Source organism: Arachis hypogaea, chromosome 13 (genome assembly GCF_003086295.3).
Source record: "Arachis hypogaea cultivar Tifrunner chromosome 13, arahy.Tifrunner.gnm2.J5K5, whole genome shotgun sequence".
Classification (NCBI taxonomy): domain Eukaryota; kingdom Viridiplantae; phylum Streptophyta; class Magnoliopsida; order Fabales; family Fabaceae; genus Arachis; species Arachis hypogaea.
This window is the reverse complement of record NC_092048.1, coordinates 134,469,375-134,475,568: the sequence shown is the minus strand read 5'-3', so window position 1 is coordinate 134,475,568 and position 6,194 is coordinate 134,469,375.

Sequence of the window (6,194 nt, the reverse complement as noted above, 5' to 3'; positions counted from 1 at the left end):
TACACATTGTGAGGGATTGCCAATGATAAAGTCATGAGGATAACCCCTCATGGACTTCCACTCTCTAGGCTTTCGGAGTGGTGTTGAGCTTTGATGAGTTTCTGTGGGTTGTTCTGTTCCAGTTTCTCTTGCTGGCTCAGGAGACAAAACGGAAATGTCTCCTCCATTCTGACGAGACAAAACTGAACTGGAAGATTCTTTATTTTGAGCAGACTTGGGATTTTCTTCACTTGTTCCCTTGTTGATAGCTTCTTCACAATCTGAATCATTATCTATCACAGTACTGGGAATTAAATTAAAATCACAAAAAGTAACATGTATGGATTCCTCTATGGTCCTATGTTCCTTAAGATAAATTCTATAGGCCTTGCTAGTGGTGGAGTATCCAATAAACATCCCCTCATAGGATTTTGGATCAAATTTACCAAGGTTTTCTTTATTGTTAAGTACAAAGCATTTGCATCCAAAAACATGGAAATACTTAAGATTTGGAGGGGTTCTTTTCCATAGCCCATAAGGAATTTTCTTCAACCCTTTTCTAATAATGGTCCTATTCAAAATGTAACAAGCTGTATTTATAGCTTCAGCCCATAGAAATTTTGGAATCTCATTCTCACAAAGCATGGCCCTAGTCATCTCTTGAAGGCTTCTATTCCTTCTCTAAACCACCCCATTTTGTTGAGGGGTTCTAGGGCATGAAAAGTTATGAGCAATTCCAAAATCATCACAGAATTTTTCAAAGTCTTGGTTTTCAAATTCTCTTCCGTGATCACTTCTCAAATGGGCAACTTTTAAATCCTTTTCATTTTGAATTCTTTTGCAAAGGATTGAAAAAGCATGGAAAGCATCGCTTTTATGAGCAAGAAAAAGTACACAACCGAATCTAGAGTAATCATCCACCACCACTAGACCATAGTGTTTACCTCCTAAACTTTGAGTTCTTGTTGGACCAAAAAGATCAATGTGTAACATCTCTAATGGCCTTTTGGTTGAAATTCCATCTTTTGGCTTAAAAGAAGATTTTACTTGTTTGCCCAATTGGCAAGCATCACAAGTAAGATCCTTATCAAATTTGATATTTGGAATTTCTCTAACCAAAATTTTCTTGACTAGCTTAGAAATTTGGTACATGCTATTCTATGCCATAGCCATTTTTCAGATTCAAGAGAAGTGAAACATGTTACATTTTGTCCTTTCAAGTCCTCAAGAGTTAATCCATACACATTATTGCACCTTTTAGCCTCAAACAAAATATCCCCAGTTTTTTCACAAACAACTAAGCACACAAACTTTCTAAAAACAACTTCATATTCTAAATCACACAATTGGCTTACACTAAGTAAATTATGTTTCAAACCATTTATAAGAAGAACAACATTTATACAAGATGAAAAGCTTTTACCAACTTTTCCAACGGCCACTATCTTTCCTTTACCATCATCACCAAAAGTGACAAATCCTCCATCATACTCATCAAGCTTTATGAAGAAGGTTGTCTTTCCAGTCATATGCCTAGAACATCCGCTATCCATGTACCACATATTTTCCTTCCGATTGGATGCTAGGCACACCTACAAAACAGGCTCAAGTGATCTTAGGTATCCAAATCTTCTTAGATCCTTTCACGTTAAACCATCTCTTGTGTCCTAATCCATTATAATAAAAAATAACTTTGTAAACTTTATCACCAATCATCCTCTCACCAAAAAAGCATTGAATGGGAAAGTGTCCATTTCGGTTACATAGTCTACAAAACCTTGGAGTTGCTGTTTTGTCAAAGCGTGTTGGGTTTTGAAACCTTGTGTCATTAGAAGATGAGGCAATATTTTCAAAATAAGGTTTCTCATTTATAGAATCCCAAACCAGCTTTATCATAAAGAGGTTTTTGACTAGCCAAGATTTGATTCAGATTTTCAGAACTTTGAGTGAACTTGGCTAAGTCTTCTTTAAGCCTTTTGACCTCTTTAAGCAACTCTTCATTTTCATTAAAACAGTTTACATATGCAACAACTGAATGATCACTTTCACAGCTCCTAAGTTGGGATTTTAACTGCTTGTTTTCTTCAACAAGATCAGCAGCAGTTTCGGCCTCCCTTAGTTTTTCTTTGAGAAAACCATTTTCTACTTTAAGGATGGTGATTTGTTGTTCAAGATCTTGATTGTCCAGCAAAAAGTATCTTATTTTTTCAGAAAGGTGATCTATCATAAGATGAAGAGATTCAGTGTCAGGGTTGTGAATAACTACCTGTTCAACGTGGTCTGCCATAAGACATTGTTGAGACTTGGTTTCGGATTCATCTTCATCTTCAGAGTCGTTTTCCAAGTCCTCCCAAGAAGCCATCAGATCTTTCTTCTTTCCCTTCTTTGGTTTCTCTTCTTTTTTCAACTTAGGGCAATCTGACTTGAAATGCCCAGTTTCTTTACAGTTGTAACATATCACCTTGCTGAGATCTTTCCTTTATTTTCTAGAGCTGCTTCCCTTTCTTCTCTCTTTGAACTTCACCATTTTCCTGAATTTTTTTGCAAACAACACAAATTTATTTCAGAAGAATTATCACTGGATTCATCATCCAGGGGGTTAGTAACAGATGTAAAAGCAATTCCTTTCTTTTTTGAATCTTTTTTTAAATTAAGTATTTTCAAAAGTAAGTAGGTTTCCTCTCAAGTCATCATATGTCATGAAATCTAGACCACTACTCTCATATATGATTAGTGCTTTTGTTTCCCACTCTTTTGTAAGACATCTTAGAACTCTCCTCACAAGCACAGAATCAGGATACGTTATTCCCATAGCATCCAAGCCAACAATGATGATGTTGAATCTTTCAAACATTTCATCTATTGATTCTCCTTTCTTCATTGAGAACATTTCATATTCTCTGTTCAACATGTCTATCATTGTCTTCTTTACTATGGTGGTTCCTTCATGAGTGATTTGAAGTTTGTCCCAGATTTCCTTTGCTGTTGTACATCGTGATACTCGTCGGTACTCCTCGAAGCTGATAGCACAGTTGAGCAAGTTGATAGCCTTGGCATTGAGCTCCACCTTCTTTCTGTCTTCTTCGGTCCAGCTGGCTTCTGGTTTGAGTGAGATTACTCCTTCAGCACTTGTAGTGGTTGGAAACTGAGGACCTTCCAAGATAATTTTACAGAGTCTGTAATCCACTGCTTGCACAACGATCTTCATTCTCTCCTTCCAATAGGTGTAGTTTTTTCTATTGAAAAGAGGAGGTCTGTTGCTTGACTGTCCTTCTGTCAGATTGTAAGACACCAGATTTGAGCCACTATTTTTTGCCATCTAGATCTTTTCTCCAAGCTGCAAAGTTTGATCTCTTTGAGACCAAGCTATGATATCAATTGATAGTTTTCAGTGGCTAAGAGAAGGGGGTTGAATCTTAGCCCCTTTTTCACTTAATAATACTTGCTGGTATTTAAAACAACTTCTGGAGACTTTTTTATTTTTGTCTCGTACCCAGTCACGAGACTTTTTCTTTTTGTCTCGTCACCCGGCACGAGATATTTTTCAGTTTTATCTCCCGGGCAACAGAAACAGAAATGGAGTAGAAGAGAGAGAAAATTACACCAAGATATATCCTGGTTCAGCTGCAAAGTGCAAGGCAGCCTACATCCAGTCTCCATCACAATAATGATGGAATTTTACTATAATTATTCTTGATTACAAACACCAATTCTCCCTAGAAACTACCCTTCCTATCCGGGACAAGTCCAGAATCTAAACCCCAATCCTGAACTTGACTTGGTCACTGCCAAGCTTTCCAACTGCTAAGTGCTTACCCAACTTGCAAGGAGATTCCCACAGAATCATGAAACACAATGCAGATGTACAAAGGAACTCTAAGGACATCTATGGCTTTTTCTTTTAATTTTGCACTCTCTGTCTTTTTTCGCTCTATGACTTTTTCATACAAACCTCACTATTTTCCTTTTTCCATGAGACTCAAAACAGACAAAATTAAACAAAAAATTACAAAATAGAAAATATTGAAAGAGAAGAACTTCTGTTAGCTTGGGGAGCTATAGGAACTCTGTGCTCACTCTTTTCCTTACTTCAAGCCCTGGCTGTTCTCCCTTACTTATAGGGGAAAGCCTCCACGGTTGAAACCAAATAAACCAAGCTAAACTTCTTCTTCTTCATGCAAACCGGTTCGGCCAGAGTGAGAGGAGAGATAACCAAATGCAAAACCCAACATGCAATTACCTCTAGTCCTTCCTTGGTCACCAATCTTCATCAATCCGAGCCCTCCATCTTGCCTTGCCCTTTAAGACGGATTCCTAGCCCTTGATGAGTTATGATGATGACAGCTTCATCTGCTCCAAGTTCTGCCTCCTCCATCACGTAGCCACTGTAACTACTTCCTGTGGTGGTTGAGCAAAATCAGAGACAAGCCATCCCTCCAAGGATCTTCCTCTACTGACCGAAATCTTCTTCATCCATTTTTGGTATGGAGAAGCCAAGATCTCTTCACCAAATCTTACCATAAGTAATGAGAATCTCATCCAAAACATACTTTTTGTTTTCTTTTTCTTGCCATCATTGTGATGGTCTTGTAGCTTGCATCTTCATCTCTTCGGTAGCTAGCTTTAGCTTCCATGCTTTCTCTGTTGATATGACCGAAAGAGAAGAAAGAGTAGAGATAGAAGAAAGAAAATATTCAATGAATTTGAACAATAATCAATGTAACAAAGAGAGAGAACAAAAGTGAATTCAAGTTTCCCACTTCCATTTGCTAAGTAGCGTGTAGAGTCATTAAAGCAATCAAATCAATTTCTCTCTCTTATTTATGTTTCCAATGCTAGCAAATTAAATTTTGAAATCTATTAAGAGAAAGGGTGGTGTCCGTGGAAACATGTAGCAAAGTATCAAAGAAATTGGGTTTCATCATATATTAAAAGAACAAGTTAATCATAGTGCCCCAATTCCCTTTTAATTTCGGACCAGCCACCTTGTTGGGCTTCAAATCTGTTTTACTGGCCCAACCAGCAAATCATTGTTTTAGCCATAATAAACATTGTATTAATATTGAAAATATTTTAATGGGCTTGTTTTATTTTCTTTTCTTTTTGGCCCATCACAAAACCTGCATTGCAAAATTATTTTAATCAACATATATGAATTAAAATCAAAATAATAATTTTGTAATTAATTACATTAATAATGTTTGATCATCACTAAATTAAAAATAGAGTTTTCCAAACTCATCAATGACTAACTTAAAATTTTTGAAAGACGAATTTTATTTAAAAAATATTTTGAGGACTAATTTGGAGAATGAGTGATCTTTCAAAAACTCATTTGACCATTTACTTTATATAAATACATGTTTGTTTAACTAATTTTTAATATATATATATATATATATATATATATATATATATTAAATTCTACTGTACCCTTTTACCCTTTTTATAATAACATGTAAATTACCCTTTGTGACACGTCGTTCTTTAATTAGTTGTTATGTTAACTATGATTAAACTATTTTAAAATTAAATTATAACCCAAAATGAGTAATTGTATAATTTACTAAAATATTAAAAACTGAATCTTTGTTTCTTTCCCAAATCATACTTCGAGAGAACCTTAATTCAGAGAAGGCATTAGTTGATGCAGTGGAAGCAGAAGGACCAACTCTAGGACCTACTCTACTTTCAATGAGTGAATATTTGATGTCTAGCTTCAATGAATCCTACCAATCTAGGTTCGTAAACTTCAACTTTTTAGTCCACTCTTGGTTTGTCATATTTCAGAACTGTAAGCATTTGTGATAAGAAATTATATCAGACTTGGAAAGAAATGTATTGTTAATATGGAGAAAATGGCACAAGATGAGAGAATAACAGACCTGTCTTATAACCAAGTTGGGTTGGTCTAGTGGTTAGCTCACTAGTCCGCTTAAGCAAGTGTCGGGGGTTCGAATCCCGCCTTGTGCATGCAGCAACCCATTGGCCAGCGGCAAACCCTTAAATGGAGCTCAGTACCGCGACGGATTAGTCCTTGACCTGCCGGGTTGGGGGATACCGTGGGAAACCAAAAAAAAAAAACAGACCTGTCTTATAAAAGGAAAAAAACAAAGAGAAAAGAAAAAGCAACCAGTGAATCATAGCCTTTCGATTTCACAACATATTTAAGCAGGGAAGTCCTTTAAAAATGTTAGGTACCAGACAAATGACAC